At 39.3% G+C, this 23,665-nt stretch overlaps 1 long non-coding RNA gene across 1 annotated transcript; it reads right to left on the bottom strand.

Moving 5' to 3' along the window:
- Nucleotides 1-1,261: 1,261 nt before the first annotated feature.
- LOC124284098 lies at nucleotides 1,262-23,356 on the bottom strand. The gene is made up of 5 exons (XR_006900468.1): nucleotides 23,244-23,356; nucleotides 19,066-19,071; nucleotides 4,836-4,838; nucleotides 3,433-3,440; nucleotides 1,262-1,273 (listed from the first exon to the last, which is right to left on the bottom strand). It is a non-coding gene; the product is annotated as an uncharacterized LOC124284098 (long non-coding RNA).
- Between the last annotated feature and the right edge of the window lie 309 nt (nucleotides 23,357-23,665).

Raw genomic sequence — 23,665 nt, 5'->3', positions numbered from 1 at the left:
CATGGGGTTCCACTTAAATCTGTGAGCAAAAGGTGAAGTGATGCAAATAATCGACTTTTTATAAAACATATGAACACAGAAATGGTGCCGGTTCTCATCGAAACAGCATCAGATGGAATTTGAGATTCGAACCCACTGCCATATCATTCTGGAACGTCTAAAACAGGAAAGACCAAGAGCCAGATTCGTCTTTAGCAACCAATGCTTGTGCTGTTGATCACTCGATTGTCTGGTCCAGTCCCATCATCTAAAGACCGCCGTCATATAGCTGGAATATCACTGCGTGTGGCGTTAAACACCCCCCACAAAAAAGAAAAAAGTGTACCACCCATTCCCTCCCGAAAGTGTAACAACCATCAACCATGGGGACAGTAAAATACGCCATCAACCAGTCTACAAATATTGTCCTGTAAATCCTTCCGCCTTTAATTTACAGAGAGACTGAACCCACTCTGACAGACGGGTTCTTAATGCAAGAACATGCACACAGCACATAGTGGTGATCTGAGGTTCAGCGTTCAGCTTGTCACTCCTGTCACACAAAGCCACAAAGTTTAACGTAACAGTTTTCTGAAACTGCTAGTTATGTCATCGGCCTTTCCAGGAGGAGATTAACAAGCAACCGTCAGCAATTTCATTCGCAATTAAACTTCTGCAGCACGCACGTGATATCCTTTAAAGATCGGCGACATTACATCAATCCGCAATTGAAAACATAATTCCCTTCACACAAGGATTTCTGTCTTTATGGTGTCACGACTGCTCTGCTTTATTGAGACGAGCTAAGAACTTTCAAGTTTCTCCTGAGCAGCATAATGAAAGGCGACCATGCGTGGTGTCGAGCTCGCATAAAGTAATCCCATACATTATGACTTTGAACAAAGAATGAAAGATTTCATCAAAGGTCAATTTTCTTTTATCGACCAATTATTTCAGACGGCTTTTATTCTAGTTTCCTAAATAAGGTGTTAGATTTGTAGACACCTTTGAGTTTTGATTGGCATAAATCCAATTAATAAAAAGATTTTGTCCGGGAATTGACAAATTCGGTAACATGTCTGTTAAACCAGAACAGCGACTTTTTTCTTTGACACAAAATAACGATTATATTTTTTTTAAAAACATGCAGTGTAAATTGAAACGGTTCCCATTTTATATGGTTCGGAAAGTGTTCGTCCCAGAATCTCTAGTTTATTACACCATCAGAGAGCAGTGCCCCGTTTCATATTCCAACTGTTTGGTGGTAATGTTATTATTATGTCGATCTTATGTTCTCAGATGGCAGTTAGGACTCGCCATCCACACGAGAGGTTTTCATTAAGGAAGACGACCATTAATGGAGAAGTCGCTGATTGTCGGTTTTGATGTTTGAGGCAGGTAATGATTCAAGGGTAAAAGGGAATAAATGTTTGCATAGACCACGGAATAACACCGAAGCTTGATCTAAGATCTTATTAAGCTCTGTCACTGTTCAGGTAGCCTGACAATCATGCATTCAAACTCATTCGTTAAGGACTGAAAAATGAGGGCACGCTGCAATGTTATGGCGTACGACTGACGTTAATGTGTTGGAACATTCAGCGGACACTGGCAGGTCAAATTGCTTGAGTGGTGGCCATGTTTGACCAGCCTGACCACCACATCGCAACCTTAATTGTACAATGTCCGAAAAGGGTGGTTCAAATTGGGCAGCCGTTGAACCGAGAGTGAGGAATCGTTCACAAGGGGCCGCGTAGTCTGTCGGCAAATGGAAGGGCACACTAAACCGCCCTGAACAATACTCTGGATGGGATTAGAGAAGAACAGTACACATCAATTTGAGCTAGGTTGACCTATCGTGTCTGAAATTATGGCACCCAAAGCCAATAAACTTTAGCTGGTGTCTCGGCATTAGGGTAGTCCAGCGTTAAGGACTTGAGAACTAGGTTCGCAACCAAGGAGTCACAACGTGAAAATTCACACGCACGTATGTCTGAGATCAAATTAACCATTACCAAATTGACCACAGGTTTCATGTGCCCTCTATGCACCAAAACCTATGCTTATTCATTGCAATTGTGTTCTGTGACCTGTTTAGAAGAAGCAAAACATTTCACTGTTGGTAACAGCTCACTTGCCCCAAGGTGTGGGAAATCTGACCGCTTACGTCAACCCAGCTGGGTCGACCTTTGATGTCACATATATTTTATGTTCGAATATTTCTGTCATTCAAGATCCAGTCCGGACGCTGTATGCTCTTTCGATGATAATTTCGTCTCACATAATAAAATAAATGCACAGAGGCAATTTCAGCACTTCACTGATGACTTATTTCAGAATGCACACTTGACATTTATCACCACTTCTTTTGTTCTAATTCTGAGGATGTGCAGCAAAGCCTTCAGGGTGTCAGTTGGTCTTCATTGAGAATATTTAGATTACATTGTTCTAAAATGGTTATTTTTATCATCAAATTTACTAAATTTAACTTTCCATTAGAAACTAAAAGGAAGTTATTAAGTCAAATGCACAATTTACTATCGAAGCTCATCGTGTTCTACACTTTTGCTGGAAAGAATCTTCTTAACCACAGTTCTTAAGAAAACATAATTAAAAACATAATGTCATATGTCAATGTGGTTAATTTTAGCAAGTGGATAGGTTCTTCGGAATTTAATTATTTTCCAAAAGTTCAAACGTGGAGCAACAATCAATTGTTGACGTCATGCAGTGCATATACGTCATAAATAAGTTTACAATTATATCCTTCGGTGTTAACTTTAAAGAAACGCAACCGCGCTACTCTCATTTGCTTTTATCTGTCGTAGAAGGATTTAAACTGATGTTTTGTTCATATGTAATGCATTTAACCTTTAGTCCATGGTTCTCGCCTTCGTAGATTCATTTTATCGTGAGATTATTAGTAACCTAAATATGGTGCTAATGGTTTCCTGATGCACGGCTGTTCTGTTTGGTATATACATGTATAATATAACATGCAAACATACTTAATAGATAATGTTAAGGGTGCCGTTGTACAAAACAACCCCAGCGCTACGACAGCCGTAAGTCAATGTTAAGGTATGTTACGATCACCTAAGCCCTATGGTCACTTTGTACCAACGACACCCATGATTGATATTGGTAGGATTATAAAGGTGATGTGATATTTATCCCAGTTATGCCAATCTGGAGATTAATTTTATAAAAACACAAAAGACAAAGATTGCACATACTAACCACCTCAGTGAAAACTAAAACCACCCCTCAATAGCTCCACAAATACTTAATAATCACACGTGATTTATTTTTTGTGTCAGCTGATGTGGAAGAGCAATGGCTGCAGTGATGCAGGTTTTGGATGAGTACCTTTTGTTAAAATCCTCAATGCATGGTATGATATTTACAAATCAGGAAACACAATCATAGCGAATACGAATATAGGAATTGGACCCAAGTTCCTAGCACGACCAGGGGACGCAACTCTGCACAACCGATAACGGACTGGTCCATCTCTGCATCTTCTTCTGGAGTGCTCGATATGGATTCTGGATCATAATTCTCAGCCAGCAAACCTAAGATCCTTATTCTGGATCTGAACCATGAACACCTGAATTATTATTCATAGCGAATTTTAGTGGCTCAGAAAATCAACATCCGAATGGGGACGTCGACCGTATAAATATAGCGTTTAAAGCGTTCGTAAAATATCAACGTCACGAGAAACATTGACCAATGAGATTAAGTGTTATCGTGCATAATTTCATGTTTATGTTCATCGGAAAAAGAGAACTTTATTGACAACTTTGGTTTTATTTCATAATGCGATTTTTCGATGTAGATTCTTACCGTTATGCTGCTGGAATGACTCCATACATACCGCTGTATGACAAAACATGTTATCAAAAAGCTATAGGTATTTCTTTTTGCTCACTAACCTGTATGCACACGAAACAGTATTTATGTTTGATTCTTTTGGGTCCATGAGGGGTGCATACCACAAAGGTCAATGTATAATGCATGGAATGCATGTTAACAGCAAATGAACCGTGAATAGAAACCTGTGTACACATACACACATTTCGTAATTTACCCATTACTGTCCATACGAACCGGTGAAGGTCTTTACTCATTACTGTCCATACGAACCGGTGAAGGTCCAGGTTAGAATGAACCTTCAGTAACCTTTAGCTTGTCGTAGGAGGTATCGGGTGGTCAGGCTCGCTGGCTTGGTTGACACATGTCATCGGTTCCCAATTGCGCAGGCCGATGCTCATGCTGTTGATCATTGGATTATCTTGTCCAGACTCGATATTTTACGATTTATGACCGCCGCCATTAAGCTGGAATATTGCTGAGTGCGGTGTAAAACTAAACTCACTCACTACTGCCCATACGCACCATTTAATACCAGAAGAAAAAGAAGAACATCATCATACTCATCATCATCATCATCATCATCAAGAGCAACAACGACAACGAATGTATTTGTTGACGCGGCATGACAACCAGCAGTATCCATTTTCATATTTTGTGTAGACCATTGCAGTTTATTATGTTTCCTGGTTCAAAACAACTGGATTAAACCGAAATTTTGTTTGTATCTCGTTTCATTTCTGTTCACAGTGTGAATATATGACAGTATTTCGTAGCCTTCTAGACACGTCTTGGACCCCTTAAAATCCGGATTAGAATTGGTCTTCAGCAACCAATGCTTGTAAGAGGCGACTAATAGGATCGGGATGGTTAGGCTCGCTGACTCGGCTGACACATGTCATCGTATCCCATTTGCGTAGATCGATGCTCATAATGTTGATCACTTGGTTCATTGATCTGGTCAAGATTCGATTATTTACAGCCTCCCGCTATATAGCTGGAATATTGTCCAGTGCTGCGTTAAACAAACAAAACACGAACAAATCTTACGACTAGCGTTACGTATGAGGCCCGTGAAGATCCGGGGTAGAATAGGTCTTCAGCAACCCATGCTTGCCGTACAAGGCGACTATGCTTGTCGTAAGAGGCGACTAACGGGATCGGGTAGTCAGGCTCGCTGACTTGGTTGACACATGTCATCGGTTCCCAGTTGCGCAGATCCATGCTCATGCTGTTGATCACTGGATTGTCTGGTCCAGACTCGATTATTTACAGACCGCCGCCATATAGCTGGAATATTGCTGAGTGCGGCGTAAAACTAAACTCACTCACTCGTTACGTATGATGTCGATGAATTGGAAAACCCAATTAATCCGAATAATACCTGAGTGTGGCGTTAAAAAAACTGCAATTAAACAAACAAACAAACATAATATATGTCAGGAAGACTCTAAACAAACGTGACGTCTCCCAGCAAGGAGTTGTCAAGTCCTGTGCCCATGACATGATTACTCCGTCCAAAATAAACTGCATTGCAAGAATGAATTCTCTTCTGTCTTGGGATTACACAATGCAACAAAAATTAAAACAAATCGTCACAGATATTTTTTATTGCACGTTTCCAAATGTTACCGACGTTGACATACTCCATGACCTTTTAACAATTTCAAGGGTTGGCTGTTGAATGATTTCTCGGAATCTGCCCTCAGCATACTGGCATTCCACGTATTTTTGTCCACAGTCAAGGGAATACTTTTATACATGTTAGCGATAAAGTATAAGAACATATCACATGGAATTTAGAGGTCGGTTATCTTCGGTATGTTTCGGATACGTTCGGTATGAAAAGACCTTGTCAATGACCACGTGGTGCGGTTGATTCATTGTGACCAATAAATGATGCCGATTAGAAAAAAGTAAAAGTAATTCTCATGGGGGCGAAGTGCAGATATTATTGATTACCTTCCTCCAGCGTAATTGGGCGGTCTTGCTCGCACAATAGCAAATATGTTTCGTATAAAAGGGTGCATTAAAGTAACACCACCACTTGCAATTATCTCAAAACGCGAATATTCTGCGAAAACATGCTATGCGCAGATGACCAATAAAAAGTGACAAAAGCAACACAAAGTTGAACTGTCAGTCAATTCGATAATCTATAATATCACGTCATAGCACAAATGTCAACGTCCGAGGCTAAGTTTTGAGTACGCTATCGGGAGATGGAGTGCATCAAATACCAACGTGTAACCTTCTAATATTCAATCTAACATTTCTATTTGCTCTCTGAGAATCTTTTGATTTATACATTCTTAACTAAACAGTATGAGTTCAATCAAATCAATACAGTAAGACAAAGTCTTTAATGAAAAATGTCCGAGAATATTCGTCAAACTTAATTAGGTTTCTATCCCATATACCAGCACATGACGGAAAGCGGAGAAGGTCAAGGTCGCGTGGTTCCCATGTTACATCAACGAAACAGCTAGGTCAAACCCTTCCACCTCCACAGTATTTCTTCCGAAGCATAATTGTTCGTGGTTGTCAACAAGGTAAGAATATCGTCAAGCCGAGCCTGTATGTCTTATAAACCGAAGGTGGTAGTCGTGTAAATCAAGCTGTCCGTCTCTCCGTGTAGGTTAACAATGGCTCGTTCTTTTGGCTGGATCAATCTCTCCTGGAGGTTCTGAAGCATTTAATAATGCTGTGATTTTGCGTTGGTTGATACTGCTGACCTCGAAAGGGAAAGAATAATGGAAGCTGAAGGCTCCTCCAGAACCTTTACATCAGCTTCGAGCAGTTTTAGAAACGCACATGTTTAATTACACAGGCTTACGTGAAATTCAAAAGTATTTGTTCACCCAACAACGCTCCTATCCTGGTTATTTCCATTGCTTAACATTGACGTCGCATAGTTCTCGCAGTTTGCCATCGTCATCTCGCTTGACATTTCCATGGCTTTTTAAAACGAGCCCAAAGGGCAAGACTTGATTTCAAAGAATATGCCAGGCAAAATTAGTTTCGTTTATGAAGCATACATTGGCTGTGGCCCTTACTAGAGATCTTATCAGGTGCATTGAAAAGTTAAAATCCTAATTCCCCAGAGTGTCTGAGTACACATCTCGGAGAAAGCCGTGTCACTCACTTCAGATTACTGTTTGTCAGTCAAGCCAGTCAGGAGGTTTCATGTTTCCCGCTTAGGGTTCCGACCCTTTAACACTCTCGATATGTACGCGAACACAACAGTGGAGGAGTGGTAAGACACGAGCCAGATCGATTAGGCCGACTTGGAAGTTTAGAGCAGTCACGGCAATAATACGATGGATAATTCTTAGGCTTATGACCCTTCTCCTCTGAGACGTTTTACACCTCCTGAGAAAACACAGCTCTTGAATGTCAGCAACCGTATCGATATTTGCTTCACACTGCATGGGGATTAATACTCTCAATCGATGTTATGACAGTAAATGTAAGAGATGGTCGTAGTCAGGGGTGCCACGGGATTCGCCAGAACACCACTCATACTGCACGGATCCAGTAGGACGAGCTTAGGCACACAACGACCAAATTATTGTTGTTTGGTTACGACCGTGTTTGAAGAAACATCAAAACTGACACTTGGTATCGCCAAGAGGACCAGTACCAGGTCTCCGCAGATAGGCTATGATTTTCCTGAAACACCCCTCTTAGGACAGTGTCAAGAAATGATATTAATGGAAAGGTGATAGTGTGTACATTCCCAGTTTAATCCTCACGTTTCATGAGTTATATCCTTACTGAGGTCATGCAATGTTATGAGAGTCAAACGTCTAAATTTCCGAGTTATATGACCCCTAAGGTTCTCATGTATCATGTGTAGGCAACAGCTCCTTGATCGTGGATCCATTCTACATAGAGATCTTAACGCCCCGGCTGTCTTAAGTCAACGATAATTTGAAAGTATGGGATTTACGATCGTTGCTTTGGTAAACGAGACCAAGGGTTCAAATTGAGGCGTGAATAGCGTGACTGACTCATTGCCCACACGTATGAACCCGTACCGTCGCTATCTGGTGCTATGTTCATACCAGTGATGATATACTGTCAAATTACGGAATGTTGTTCTTGGCAATGAGAATTACACGTTGTGTAAGGTGAGGTGAAATTGGGTTTAACGTCGTGCTTCAGAATATTTCGCTCATATGACGACGTGCATGCGTGTGTATACGTATGTACGGCTGCTTGTACTAGCCAAGGCTTAATCTGGTTTTATAGTGCTAGCCCACTGAGATACCATGCCGCAGTGAAGCATGAATACCCCACTCAGACACATTATACTGACTCCGAGCCGACCAGTCCTTGTACCCATAAATGCCGAGCGTCAGGCATGGACCAACAAGTACCATATTTTAACGTCTTTTGGTATGACGCGGTCGGGGATCGAACCCGCGACCTTCCGCTCTCCGGCGGACGCTCTAACCACTACACCACGGAGGCGGTCCGTTGTGTAAGGTAATAAAAACAACGTTGTATATGGATAATGGATAGAACGTATGCCTTGAGAGCGGAAGGTCGGTTGTGCTTTTGCGTAATACAAAAATACTAAAGAAGATGGCAGTACTACTGGGAGTTATCCTTCCTGGCGCTCGGCATTAAGGTGAACGCCAAAGGACAGTTCGGCTGGATTCAGTATAATGTTTCTGAGTCGGGTATCCTATCTCTATGTTCAATCGCAGTGGGAGATGAATGTTATTTACATGTGACAATTTTCTCCAACAGCGATATGAAATATGCAGTATCACAATTTTCCAATTGTGTTCCAATTTAAGAAACTTTTGACCACGAACAGTGTAAGAGATCTAAAATGTGTATAAAATGTTTTAGTTTATGTGCATCTTACTGTTATTACTCATGTAGATGTAGTTTTCTACACGTTGGAAACTGTATCTCATCTGCAAACGTGGCTGGTTTGTCTGGGAATTACATGAGTTGGGTTTGACTGCAGCATGGTGTCCCAGATGGATGGTGACATAAAACCGGTATTACACTCACTTACTCACGCAATCAAACGCAAACGCATAGGCACAGTACCTCCGCGTGGCAATGGGTACCATCATCTTGAACGCATTTCACCTCCTTTCACTTCACATTAATATACATTGTAATACAACAGACACGTTACCTCAGGCAAATTCCTTCAATCTTTTCACACCTTACTTTTGTGCTTGCTCAAATGAGCATAATAGATTATCATTAAAAATGATGTACTTGAATCTAACAAGTATTTTGTTTCGTTGTATAAATATATATCGATATCTCATACCAAGGGTAGAATTATTTGATCCTTTTCTAGCTTTATGTGGAGAAAATGTTTTACTTTAAATTCTGCGTACTGTTGTTGGATTATGCTGAGTATGGGCTTTCAGTGTACTGTAGAATGGGTGAATCGTGAAATATGACCCAACAATATGACACACGATTTGTTATCGACACAATATATATGGAAGACATGTAAATGTATCAGAGTGAAATTCGGTAATTCCAAAAAAAATCAGGTATTCGAACGCAGTTTGGGTTTGACCTGAACTCCAAAACTTCCAAGAATATGTACTTTACTGACAAGGCGTAGCATAGCATTTGCTACATTTACATTATTTGTTTTAATTATAAAATTAATTTTGTATCAATATTATGAATACTTAGGGATTTGTTGTTTGTTTTGTTCAGTCTGTTTCCAATGGAACACTGATTTCGAATTAAACGGTTATTCATTTTTTATGTTAGTGATACAACATACATAGATATAAGAAACAGTCATAGAGAAGCATCTGATGGGATTTCTGAATTGGCTGGATCTCAACTAATGAGATTTCTCTGTATATGTAATAAAATGTGGTAAGTTATTGTTGGGTCTGTTATGAACCTTTATCACAACCACATTGAAGTACGAACAGACCAATAGTCGACAGCTCTTAAAATATGACCTTTATCAGAAGGTAATATGTTCTCTTTTCCCTTCATTCATTAAGTGAGCTTCCGTATTCTCAAAGACCTACATGATTCAAGCCATGACGAAGCTCTCGATGGAGTTGCTATCGGATATCTTGACCATAACGGGTTTCTTAATTGATTGTGGCTGTACAAAAGACTTTGGAAATACCAACTGGGCGGCCCTACAGAAGGCCTTAGCTTAGTTAACTGTAACTAAACAGACATACAAGTAGACACTAACACAGCCACAACCAGTGAGAGTAGTGGTCCTCTATCAGTCTCTGTTATGTTTCATGTTTTATGGATTATGGTAAGAGTTCATCTGAAGCTCTAACCACCCACTCTGTAGTTGATCAAAAGAGGGTGACCTAAGCTGCCATAATGTCATTCATGTCGGATCACCAGATAGATGCGAAATTCATTTTCCCTAAAATTTCATTTCCCCGATACTGTATGTCTGTCTTATTGAATTAAACCTTTTTAAAGCAGGTAAGCTACAGCAGTAGAGGCAGGATATACTAACATTTATCAATAATTCAATTATCTAGTTTCAGTATTTGTTTATTGGAGATCAAAGTCCAAATCCCTTAATCCATTATAAAACAAAACACATTGCATCCCACATGTACACATAGAAACCCTACGTCATTCTAAACATTCTGCTGTAGCATGTTTTCTATCTTATGTATAACTGTATAACACAAGACAGTGCTTTGGATACGAATCTCTGTAAAACACTACAGTGATATTTCACAGTGTCTGTCCAAGAGCAAAATTGAATTTATGATTACATTAACACTCCGCATGGCTGTTGACAGTGATATTTGTTCCCTGTGAATCTGATGAAGACTCTTTCTCATTTTGTAAAAGAATATCTGTTAAAGATCTAAATGATATCACACACTGTCTGTCAAAGAGCAGAAAACAAGTTATGATTAGTCCCATTTTACTTCATATATATTGTATTGTTTGCTGTTGACAGCAATATTCCCACTTCACGGCGGCGGTCTGTAAATAATCGACTCTGGACCAGACAATTCAGTGATCAATATCATGAGCACTGATGTACGCATTTGGCATACGATGACATGTGTCAAGCAAGTCAGTGAACCTGACCACCCGATCCCGTTAGTCGCCTCTTACGACTATCATTTACACTTCAAAAATAGCTGTTGTCACTGATGTCTTTCTTCCGTGTGAATCTGATTAAGTCTCTTTCATTTATCGGAAGACACGCATACTCCAGCGGTAGGAGTGCCTCAGTTTGTCGAGTTCCGTTCCCTGTGCGTGCAAGGATTTCTTGTTCGTGCTTTCGAATCCAAACTTCTTCCTTATTGCGATCCCTTTTCAGTCATCATATACCTGTAGGCTAAAATTTCATCATTTTGGTTGAGTCTTCGCGGAGCCAAAAGGTCATGGTATAGCGTATATATCTTGAAAGCAGCATAAAAAATCAGTCACTGATAATTGCTCTTTATGTTTGTCATTTGAGGTAAATAATCAGTTGATTGCCGTTTGCTAAATATGTTTATGTAGACAGCGGGCTCTGGCACGGAGCCTAATAACTTCACAGAACGACTACATGATGAAACATTTTCATCTGACCAGCCAAGCTATCCTTTCAGCCCAGGCCATGTCGAGCTTCACATCATTCAATGTGATGTGTTGTAGACCCAATATTTAACCGACTCTGTGTATTATGCACACCCACCTCTACTGTTAACAGTTAGATTGCCCAGACAGAAGCTGATAGCTTGCTGAAAGCAGGGACCAAATGAGGAACATTATTTCAGAAGAGCATTAACCAGTTGAACGAGGATTTCAACGACAGAACAAATGCAACTGAATAGCTAACGGTTCGACGATTGTGACTTCACGTCATAGCGCCTTAATGAAAATGAGAAGTTTTATAAAAAAACGTTAGTGTGGCATCGCAGCCTCAAACGAAATCTGAATGTCGCATTCCTGATGGGCAAATTACCAGATTATTGATCAAGCTAATCGGAAATAGTTCAAAATCAGCGCTATTGAATTGGTCAGTAAGACCCCAGTCATTTTCTATTACATCAATCAACAAAGAGCTAATAAGGTCCTAATGCTTAACTATTTGTAAATACATCCTCCTCTGCAGACTCGTCAAACTTCTTTATCTGTTCCAGTTCGGATTCAGTTCAAAGACGACAACCATATACATAGAATAGTACCCACGAATGTTCTCACGATTTGCACAGTTGGCAATCGCAAGACGTAACTTCAGTTTGAATGGGTCTGGTAAGTCTCTCAGAGATGCTAATCCGGCCATTCAGATGCTGTTTGATATATCACGAGAGTCTTCTACTGAAACATCAGTTGGGTATTGCTATATATACTGAAAACGTCATTTAGATGGGGAAATGCGCTCCCACTCCCAGTGAGATTTGTAACTCTGTACAAACGTATGGAACGTGCTTTAGGTGCTGCCTTCGGAATTATCTTAGTTCAATTTCAGACGAATACGTAGGCGAGTATTGAAATAGCATGACACGGGCTTTTAATCTGAAGATGATTGCGCTAGGGTACATTATGTTTCCTTTCCCATCTTACTCTTAGTTTGCATAATTCAAGCATTCGTGAAGGGTTCAAAATCGGTAAGCATTTTAACACTGTACAATTTTCCCAAAAATTCATGTTCACGTGACAGAAGTACAAAAATAAATACCCACATTCGTTGACATGTTCATGTACATGTATATCATTATTAACAAAACACACACAAAGACTGCAAAAGCGGTAATGGCATAACATGAAAATATAAAACGTCTATTGTACTTTAAACAGGTGGTATTGCCGTTTTAACCTGTATCTCCTTGTGAGGATTGTTTTTTTTCATGAACATATTATCAAAGCCTACAATGACTGTGTCCAGTATTGACCGTTAACGTGACCATAGTTTTTTCTTCTCTCTCCGCACAAGACGGCTTTTGACCTAAATAAAGCATCCTCATTGTGAAGACGCATTCAACCAGATAAAGACTCACACATATCTGGAAATAATATGTTATCGCCTTCCACAGTGACATAAATCATTAGGTAATTTGAATGATGCATAGGCCATTCTATTGATTAATATACCAAATGTTTAATTAAGATGTGGTGTATCCGACGACTCCTGGCGTTTGTCCATTTGTTATGCACGCTTGTCAGTTTAGATACCACCTCAATAACACTCCCGAGCGATTTACCATTAGCCGAATCACCTTAAGTAACATATATGTATTCCGGGAAGTATCACGACTTGTCCATTAGTGCGTACTGTATAACGACTACGCGCTATGTCCACGTCGGTACATTCTGGTGTCTCTTAAAGAAATACATGGTCTTGAAAATAAATCGGTTTATTAGCATTATAGCATTCCTTATTCTGTTTATTTACAGTTGTCTGGAGCTCTCATGAATATCAAACATCGCCGAATGGACCCTTCTATAATTAAGCGTCTCCAGCATCCACAGCTTCAGAGCAACTACATTCGTAGAACAGTTAGAATGCATTAGGGATTTATCCTAAAGGCGGTTTTACACTAATAGCAACAAATAACGCATGAGGAACGGATGCACTATAGATACACAGTAAAACAGAGAGTTAAATTTTTTGTCACTGATAAGTCCCTACATAGGTATATTTTTTAGATTTGAATTGCATTACCGGTATAAAATACAATGCCATTTGTAATTTGGATCCAACGTATTTCAAGCAAACATAAAATAATATGATATGCTGTTATTCGTTAATTAGATTACTTGATCATCCGGTAGTTCATTCATTTAGATTTGTTCAGGAACCAGCTTTCTCTTGGTAATTTGGGTTTCACAGCACACATTCAAGTGTGTACCATTTGGCTGATTTTAACTAATAGAACACTGAACTGAACTATGCATGAATCTTTTAACAAGACACGTTCCGTCACAACCTCCGCCTAATCATGTACTCGTGCAATTGCACAAAATATGCGTCGTTGCAAGAAAGAGTTTGGGTGAATGCATTCACCATATTTATCTTAGACCCGGAAAAAAGGTTTAAATGGAAAAAGAAGTTTCAAATTTCAGTTATCTGCATGATCTACATGTCATCAGCCTGAAACCACAATAGTTCCTGTCGTATGCATAATGCATATAAGAAACCTCGACAAAATGAAAAGGTGGTCCTTTTAAGACAATCCGATCGGATTATTATGTGGACTCTCTATCCATTTGTCTTGACATATCTTGTTTAAAGGTACCAGTAATTAGAAATGGTAAGGGCTAGTTAGCCCTATGCCACAAGTAAGACACACTTTATTTTACCCTTAACATACAATGTACGTGTACATATATCATATGTTTTACAAACTAGGGCTTATTCGAAACTAAAGTGATGAAAATGCAAATTGAAATTTGGGAAAAAAGGAAATAACAAAATTTAAATATATATGCAAATCGTGCTTTACATCTACAGTGCTACATTGAAAATAATGTCATGCATTGGAATCAGTATTTCTGCTTGTGTCGGAACAATTTTACACTGGAATTTGGCCAAGAAATGTAACTTTCGCTTCAGAAATATCCGTTAGTTCATATCGTTCAGTAATGGAAAATACCAATTTCCATTCCACTAATTTACCTGTCTTAGCTGAACAGTAAACTCAGTTCATCTGTTTTCGACATTGCACAACTTCTGATCATCCATTAGATCATACATGTACCTTTACTTGTACAGATGTTACATGAAGTTATCTGACCGCTGACCGGTTTTATACATTTAAGGTTTTTCTGCTTTCAAAACGTTTCATGGAAGGCATAAGCCCTTGCGTGTCTTTGTGCGGACTAACCACGCTCATGTTTTTGCAATGCAACGAACGTTGAGAATTCTAGAAACTGTTACTGGAATAATGGTTTTGATACCTCTGTAAAAGGACATTCTTAATTGGAACACGAGATAAGACATGTATTATGCGTTTTTCTTAAAATGAAATTCAAATTCCAATAATCTTCTTTTATCGTTTTTGATGTCTGAATGACCTTCAGTTTGACAGTAGCCTTAATCTTTGAAATAAGTGACACTTGGTTGTAACAAAAACTAACTTTAATCTGGAGAACAGAAACAGATACAGCTCAGGTCACTGTCATAGTTTGTCATTTCCTGTTTTAAGTTTCGTGGAAATTTGCCAGAATATTATCAGATGGAGACACACACCCAAGAGACTATGCTTATGTCCCTGCTAGTTATCTTCCTAGAATTCCATTATCGTTGCTCGAAATAAAAGCGGCAAAATCAATGGTAAATAGAACAGCGCTACAATTGCAATACACAAACGTTAAACCTGAAAAACACCAATTCCTAATGGGTTTTGCATTCCCTTAAATAATACCAGCAAATAATACTTTGATTTTTATCTGAATAAAATTTCAAACAAAAACTAAATACTACATGTGCCATGAAGATGCTTGAACGACCAAAATAGTATGCGGAACTGGACTAACTATCATCGCTATCGATTTTTTATTTGCTAATTTGTATTGTATACATAAGCAAAACATATTCCATATCTTCATATTGGAATAGCTGAGGGTTACCTGACTGTGTTTTGACGGTCGAATCAGTTTGTAACTTCGCATGTCTGTTTATTGCATTAATATCAATTATACCTAATTAAACAATGTCGTTTACACAACGTATCTGAAATAACTGACCAACTCCCATACCCTTACTGATGAGATGACTATTGTCATATTATTAGCGTACACTTTGTATACGTTCTGAGCAACCCAATAGGCATGGACTTGAATGCATAATGGACGGAAGCACGAACAAAACGACTAAAGACGTTTGGGTGTTTATCCTTCGCCAATTCGATATTGACAGTCTGTGAACGCCAAAGGGAACATGTTTAAGCTCATTCCTCATCGTTAAATACGCTTGTGATTTCCTTCTTTTGATATGTGAGGAGAGTACATGGAAGGCAATTGACGCAAAGGGGAACAGTTCGTTTGTTTAACCCCTGATAACATCGCTGGAGTGGAAGATAATAAAGAATTGTGTTTATTTCAGTGTAAATATCGTATATCTCGCAACTGTAATAAAGAAGATAAAATCCAGAAGGACCTCACGGTAACGATTTGGAAAAGGTCGGGACTGAATTCAAAGAAGCTGCCCCAACCTTTGTTCATACTCACTTCAGAATACAGCAAGAGGTTGGCTCGCGTGGATATGAATCGATGAAGGAGTCAATCAAAGCGTCATGGCAATTACCCCCCGAGCTCCCTCTACCTTCTTCATCATCATCTAAAGGTCCTATTGCATTCGTGTCATTTACAGGAAAGAGATGAAGACGATTAAATGCTTCTCTCTGCTGTAGTTGAGTAGATAAACGACAAAATCACCTAATCTCTTGCACCATAAATGTTCTCCTGTATCACAATATTTGGGAAGAATTTCTTCAGGGTATGAGCTTTATCTTCAAGCCAAGGTCGTTCTTTTGAAATTCTGCAAAATCCTGACTGAATAGGATATGGAGTAACGCATATATCAAGCAGTGATTGGCATTTGATGTAAGGGTTACCGGAATCAATGCCACAAAAGCGATAGGAGAGCGACGTTTTGATAGGAGAATGACATTAGTAATGGAAAAATTATTCGATACAGTTTCCATCACAGTTGTCAAGCCCTGCTTGAGCGAGAGTCTCCAAGGAGGTTCGAATGTCGGCCTTGGAACACACCATACATCACTATTTTATTACCGATAGCGTCGACAATCGTCGTGTAAGGTAAGCAGAATGTAATATGTTGTTTTGTATTCCCACTCCTCTGTGTAAATGGTGTCGACTTATGCAAGGCAATACGAGTGATTTCATGGATCACTTGACGCTCTTAGGAGACAGGTCCGGATAGAGAACTGTGTGTCGCTATTTCACATCACATCTTGTATCAGTTACATACACGTAATGATGAAAGCATTCATGTCCACTGAAGTAGCAATGAGAGTCTACCACACACTGGAAACACAATCATAGGGAATTCGCGGCTTAAGTATTGCATCTCAGATGTGGAATCATGTGTAATGTTAAATTAGAAAAAAGTAAGAAGTTATTGACAACTTTCCCGAACACCTGGTATCATCACTATTTGGTAGTGATTCGTGAAAACGTGATTATGATACAGATGGAATCGTACAATGGACGTGGCCTTTAGCATACATTTCTTATGATTATGGAAATGATGTTGTCGCTCTTGTTTGATATACTGCAAAGTCAGTGGTATCTGTTTTACATTTATATTAGTAAATTGCAGCTGTAATTACAAGGGACATTAAACGAAGGAATGAGTCTGGTCATCAAAATGTTGGCATCTCAAGTGTAATGTTCTAGAAACCGCTACCAGGAGCTCTGCGCATCCATTGATTCTTTGCTCATGAAAACTAACAGTGTCTAAAAGGGATGTCTATAAATGAAATGCCAGATTTGACATACTGTTGACATATTACAGAGTGACCTTCATGACTGCCAGCAATTTAGTCAGTAAAGTGATCTGTGTTGAGACCGACTCCTGTTCAGCCCTGGTAAACACCATAACCATTCAACATATTTGTCCTTGTCTAGACGCACATCTATATACACATTCCCCATTTACATTCAACTTGTTGGAGCGAAATGTTAAATATTTCAAAGACGCTATTAATTATTGTGTTTGAGCAACAGATTAAAAACCTCGGTTAGTTACCCCCTGACTTATATCAGTCACACGGAGAAGATGAATGCTTTATCCTGTGGGTTATTTCCATCTCAGATAAGGATAAGTCTGGCGGGTATTCCGCTGACCCTGAGTTTAGTACCGCTACTTCCGGCAAGTCTGCTTCTCAGTCGTCTGCTCCCATAACCTTTCCTAAGATCCGTTCTCAGATTTCGGCAGACGACTCGGACCAACTCGGCGTTACTGGCAGGTAAATCTGACCGCCTTCTGGCTCCGGACGCTCACATTAACATCTTACAAACGTTCCGCAATTTTATGATATATATGACAGGATATTGAACAACCAGCATGCTAGTTCAGAGTCGTGGTTCAGACGCATAAATCACCAGAGATCAAGATGGCGTGCAGATTTCACTGGATGAGGTTGCTCAGTCTTTATGTTTGGAGGTATTTGGATGGCATTGTATGGCGACGTCGGTCCATATCACACAGACAGCGGGTATCACAGATGGATCATGACTGACAGTAATACTTACGCACAATGCTCTTTTAATAACGTCAAGTATATATTGCCGTTGTGTTTCTTCTCCAGACACTATCATTGTAAGGTTGCATTTTATGTGTTATCTTTTGCGTTCTGCCATAAGTTCTCATTTATAAATCCTGGTCAACTCAAGTCAACTCTAATGAGTGAGTGAGGTTTTACGCCGCTTTTAGCAATATTCCAGCAACATCATGGCGAGTGACGCCAAAAATGGACTTCACACATTGTACCCATCTGGAGAATCGAACCCTGTCTTCGACGAGACGAGCGAATGCTAAAACCACTAGGCTACCCCACCGCCCCTCAACTCCAGTCAGCCCTGATTGACTAAAACATGGTAACCACGGTTGACGTAGGTCACTGAAAATATACTGATCAAACTCACCTACTGACATTGGGCATAACAGATGGGTTATGACTTAACTTTAACGTGCATGGATAGTTATAAGCACACTGCTTTATTCTGATAATATCACATGTGTTCATCATGACCAATAATCTACAATTTCGTGTGCGTGGAACAATTCAAGGTGCCGTTGTTCAAATCTTACCGCTAAGGTGATCGTAACTTCTGTGACTTAATACAGACTTACGACGAGGCTGCTTTGAACACAATATTGAATGTCCACGTGAAAATAATGTTATCAGAAGATTGTGTTTGGTGTTGTGTGATTTCAGCATGCAGTAAAAACAAGTCCATGTACACACTGTACCATTGAATATTCGTTCTGTGGTCACAGGCATAAGCAAGAAACCAGAAGAAAAGATCATAGCAACTAACAAGCAGAGATTTATTATGTTACTATTCTCCCCCGTCAAGTTTCATAGTGATCTGTCAGGTGAAGCGCAATCTATGTTCACATATATAACAGAATGAATTTATTGAAACCATTCAAGTTAATTTTGTCATGAAAACACATATATATCTGAACATACACTTCGCATAACGTGGTTGTTCTCAGCCAATACTGTTGGTCGTTTTATGTGTGTTGACTTTTACCTCTGAACCTGGAATTGGATAACACTGCTGGTCATCTCGTCCGACTGAGCAAAGCCGTGACTGCAAAGACTACATCTGGGTGATTCCAGAGCAGAGCAGATACCTAGAATCCCGTGATGGGCAGTTGACTATGATTGTCCCCATATCACACTGGGTTGCTATGTGTGAATACAGAGTGTATGCTTTCCTCAAAGGAATACTTTCCTGCAGTGACGTATCTGGACAAGAATGAGCATTGCCAATTACTGTGATGAAACTGTGATGAACATGGCTACAGCGTAGTCAGATTCACTTACTGAAACCATTGGGAGCGGACAAAATACAAACTAGAGAGTCCTTTAAGCTGATACTTTAAATGATAAATTTTGGAATTCAATGCTTGTTGATACCCAGTTTTTCGAAAGGATCTTTAAAGAACATATTATGATGAAGATGATGACGATAAAGTTGATGATCATGATTGTTAATCATGATTGTAACTTTGTTGTCTTAATCAGTATATGTGGTGAATTTCAATTAAGTTCCATGTCGACCATGCATCCGTGGTCTATTTATTTTAGTTTTCTGAAGCGTCAATGGCACATGTTGGTAAATGCATAATGGCCTTATGGGTTACTGAATAAAAAATACAGGCAGTAGTTTCAGAACATTCTGCTACACTTAGTATACCATGCCATATTGTATTCGGTTATTTATTACAGCCATATTTCTATTTATATCCTGCAGGGATTTTCAAGTTTTGAAAAAGAGGGGAAACATATTTTGACGGCTAAATAAGTATATTTGTATATGTTTAATTCTTTTAATTGTCCATAACATGTCATATTTAGTTTAATCGTCCTTAAATGTCTTAACATGTTCTTTGTGGTTCACCTGTATATATATTTCGAATCTGAAATACATGACATTTAGTTTACTGCAGTAATGAGAGTAACACTGGTGTCGCTTTATCACATGCGGAATGCAGCTTGGCCAAGTTTCGACCTACTGCCTAGTTGTGGCCTACTTGTGGAGAGACATTATTTATCAAATTAAGTATGTATGTGGGTGAGGTCTGTGTGTCAAATAATGTCATACTTCTGTTCTGTTCAGCTATTAGAGACAGCCGTGTCTTTATGCGGATGGTGTGTGTGACGGCTGAATCGATGCAAAATTAATTCATTTTTTCATTTCTGATTTGTCATGTTCGTATAATATTCCCTGTGGAATGTGTTTCGACAGGTAATCAAAACTGATCATTCTTTGCCGTTGAAGCTTTGAACTGCCAAGTATTTTGATACCTAAAGTGTTTATTAATCTTTTAAATGGGCAAATTGTATTATGAAGTAGATGAGTAGAGTTTGAAATTAGCAATATTCCTGCATGACAGGGGCTTCGTGTGGTATACCCATATAGTGAATACCACCAGAGGACGCTGGTAAACAGGAGACGCGCATGTTTGTTTATTTGCTTGTTGTTTAACGGCGCATTCACCAAAATTCCAGTCATATTTGGCGGTCTGTAAATAACAGCCAATCCAGTAATCAACATGATGAACATCAATCATCGCAGTTGGGCTACATTGACATATGCCACCCAAGTGTCCTGATCCCGCGATCTCGTTAGTCGCCCATTACGACAAGCATGGGTTGCTGAAGTCCAATTGTAACCCGGATCATCACGGGTCCGGTGTATTATCCTACCAGACCTTTGTCATATTATCCTTTGGAATGATACCTCATTAGTCACAAACCATCTTTACGACACTGAACCGCAATATTCCATATCACTACTTGTAGCTACACATGCACACACCATGGGCAGCAGTCTTGGCAATAAGGATCAAACAGTCCTCAGGGCCGAAAATGACAAACCCACTTCAGTGATTTCCATATCAGTCTCGTACAGATTATCTTGACAGGACCAAGAGTATCTCCCTTGCTGGAGACTGACATCTCTGATACTTGTTGTGGTCAAGAATTCTGATCAATTATTGTATTCTCCTGAGATTGAAATCACATGAATCGTAAAATATTTGATTAGTATTGCAGACCATCCCAAGCGGCTGAAATTCTAGTCTGATAAATGCCTATGAGTTGAATTTGCTGTAACGCTCTGACCCTTCTTTTACAAGATGGGAGATAATGCTTTTGTTGAAGCTAAACATCAATTATCATGATGTGAGTTTTTAAAAGCCAACTATTCCACTTAAATCCCAGGAACGTTCAATTCAAAACAAAGGATATAAACATGGAATTTTGAAAAAGAAATATAGGAACGTTTGTTTCACGGAAACTACATTTCTCCACATTAAGCCAAGGCATGCATGTATATGTTGTCATTTCACGTCGTCGATTGTGCTCCAAATATAATAAAGAGCCTCCTACTGTTGTTAGACAATATTGACTATATAGATATAATTCTAGCCAGTGTATCATATACTAATTAACAGTTAATTGCAGTGCAATGACGTTGAAGGTCGATGAGTATTCGAGAACTGTTGACCAATGTACTATTGTACTATGTCCTGAAGAGATTGGTCATTAGGATGAATTATATATGTTATTCTATAATCATAATGCCACATTGTTGACTTGGTCGACAAAAACATTTAGATATTTAAAAATAAATTGTTAATAAATTAAGGCAGTTAAACCTAATATGTTCAAATGTATGATACTGATCATTTTCGAATTAAAGTTAAAAAAATAAAATTAATTATTGGTATTATTTTTATTCAAACAGACAATAGACTGAGCATACCATACCATACGGCACTGTAACACTGGATGTCCCACAATATACTGACTCCGCGCAGACCAACTCTTGCTTCACGCCCAGGTTCAGCCAGGCTAACAACAAATACCATCTTTTGACCTCTGTTATTGTCTTGCGGCCTGGGGATCGCACTACTGGCGTTTTGCTCTCCAGAAATACACTCTGTCTACTGTACCACAGACGAGATCCTGGTGCTGGATAGTGAGTGAGTTTCGTTTTACGCCACTGTAAGCAATATTCGAACAATATCAAGGCGGGGACACCACAAATGGTCTCCACACATTGTGCCCACGTGGAGAATCGAGCCCGCGTCTTCGGCGTAACGAGCGAACGCTTTAACCACTAGGCTACCCCACTGCCCTTCCTGGTGCTGCAGAAAGGAATGATACCTTTAACAGTTAGGATATTATAACGTAATTCCCTGTTAATGAATGGACATAGAACCACTCATCACCCTTCTCAACAATGTAACCAATCAAAGGACCGATATTTGACGAAAGACACAAGAAGGAGTCATTCCTCTGTCTAAGTTACTTTCCGGACAATCACAATACCGTTGATCGTCTCTCTTGGCTGTAACATTGCAGACGGAAGTAGAGTTGTAGCGAGTATGGCCAGAGATCGCGCTCCTGTCCAATCTCAACGAGTTAATCATGACATTCTGATACCCTCGAACGGTCAACCAAGGCGAAGTTTATGATGGCTCTAAATCGGTTTATTGCCGGTAAATTTTCATTAACCAAACGGAGAATGGTTACACAGGCGAGTGTAATTGTTTTCCAATATTCTAAGTACGGATCGACGCTGGTTTAGGCTTCGTTATTCTGCATGATAGATTTCCTTCACAATGTCAACTGATTGCCAACAGATTGTGTATGGGAGTTAATAATTTAATGCCAGGGGCGGATATCGTGCCAGCTACATTGCTCGTAATGTTTTTCGTACTGTTTATGATCGAGACACAATTTATGTGTTATAAAGAAGGTACGTTTTGTGTCGAATATCGAATGTTAGTGATTTTGAATTATAGGGCCCTTTAGCGTACAGTTTAGATCATATTTTATGTTCCATTTATACATTTAATTATTATCAGCAATATAATATAATATAATATAATATAATATAATATAATATAATATAATATAATATAATATAATATAATATAATATAATATAATATAATATAATATAATATACTATAAACCTCTTGGGGAACATTGTACGCTATTCATGTAGTTATTTTTCAAAATTTATTGCATCGACATATAAAGCATATGAAAATAGTTCCTGTAAGTGAACACAATTGCATATTATTTATCTTGAGATTTCCGCTATAATGTTTACCTCGATGTGTCCAACAACATGGCGCCGTTAACGTTAGCAAGTTTTAACTATTTGATCCAAGTTACCTCGAACAAACGCAGTGTCCGATTAATGACCCGGCGTGGTGGCAATCAGTCTTGCCCCTACATCCGGGGCACTCGATGTCGCAGATCCGGTCCTGCACACAACGGTCGAATCGCCCACAACAAAGTCCCCGTATATCGACGTCAGTACATGGGCGGATCCAGGAATTTTGAAAGGGGGGGTTCAGGGGGTTCAACCCCAATTGACTCCGCCAACGCAAAAACAAAATCTTCAATGTGGTCTTAAGTCATTTTCAAAGTTTAACGGCGGGTGGGGTGGGTTTGGCGGTGAACCCCAATCTGAACATCATGAACCCCCCTCTGGATCCGCCAATGTAGTACACACTGAAGGGTTCATGTATGATATAGGTCTGTGTGGCAACACAAGTTAGACGTTCTGTATTTGAAGTATGGTAAATACCTTATACAAAG

This window comes from Haliotis rubra, unplaced genomic scaffold (assembly GCF_003918875.1).
Source record: "Haliotis rubra isolate DU_JTF1 unplaced genomic scaffold, ASM391887v1 Scf33, whole genome shotgun sequence".
Lineage (NCBI taxonomy): Eukaryota > Metazoa > Mollusca > Gastropoda > Lepetellida > Haliotidae > Haliotis > Haliotis rubra.
This window is presented reverse-complemented; position numbering and strand designations above follow the sequence as displayed.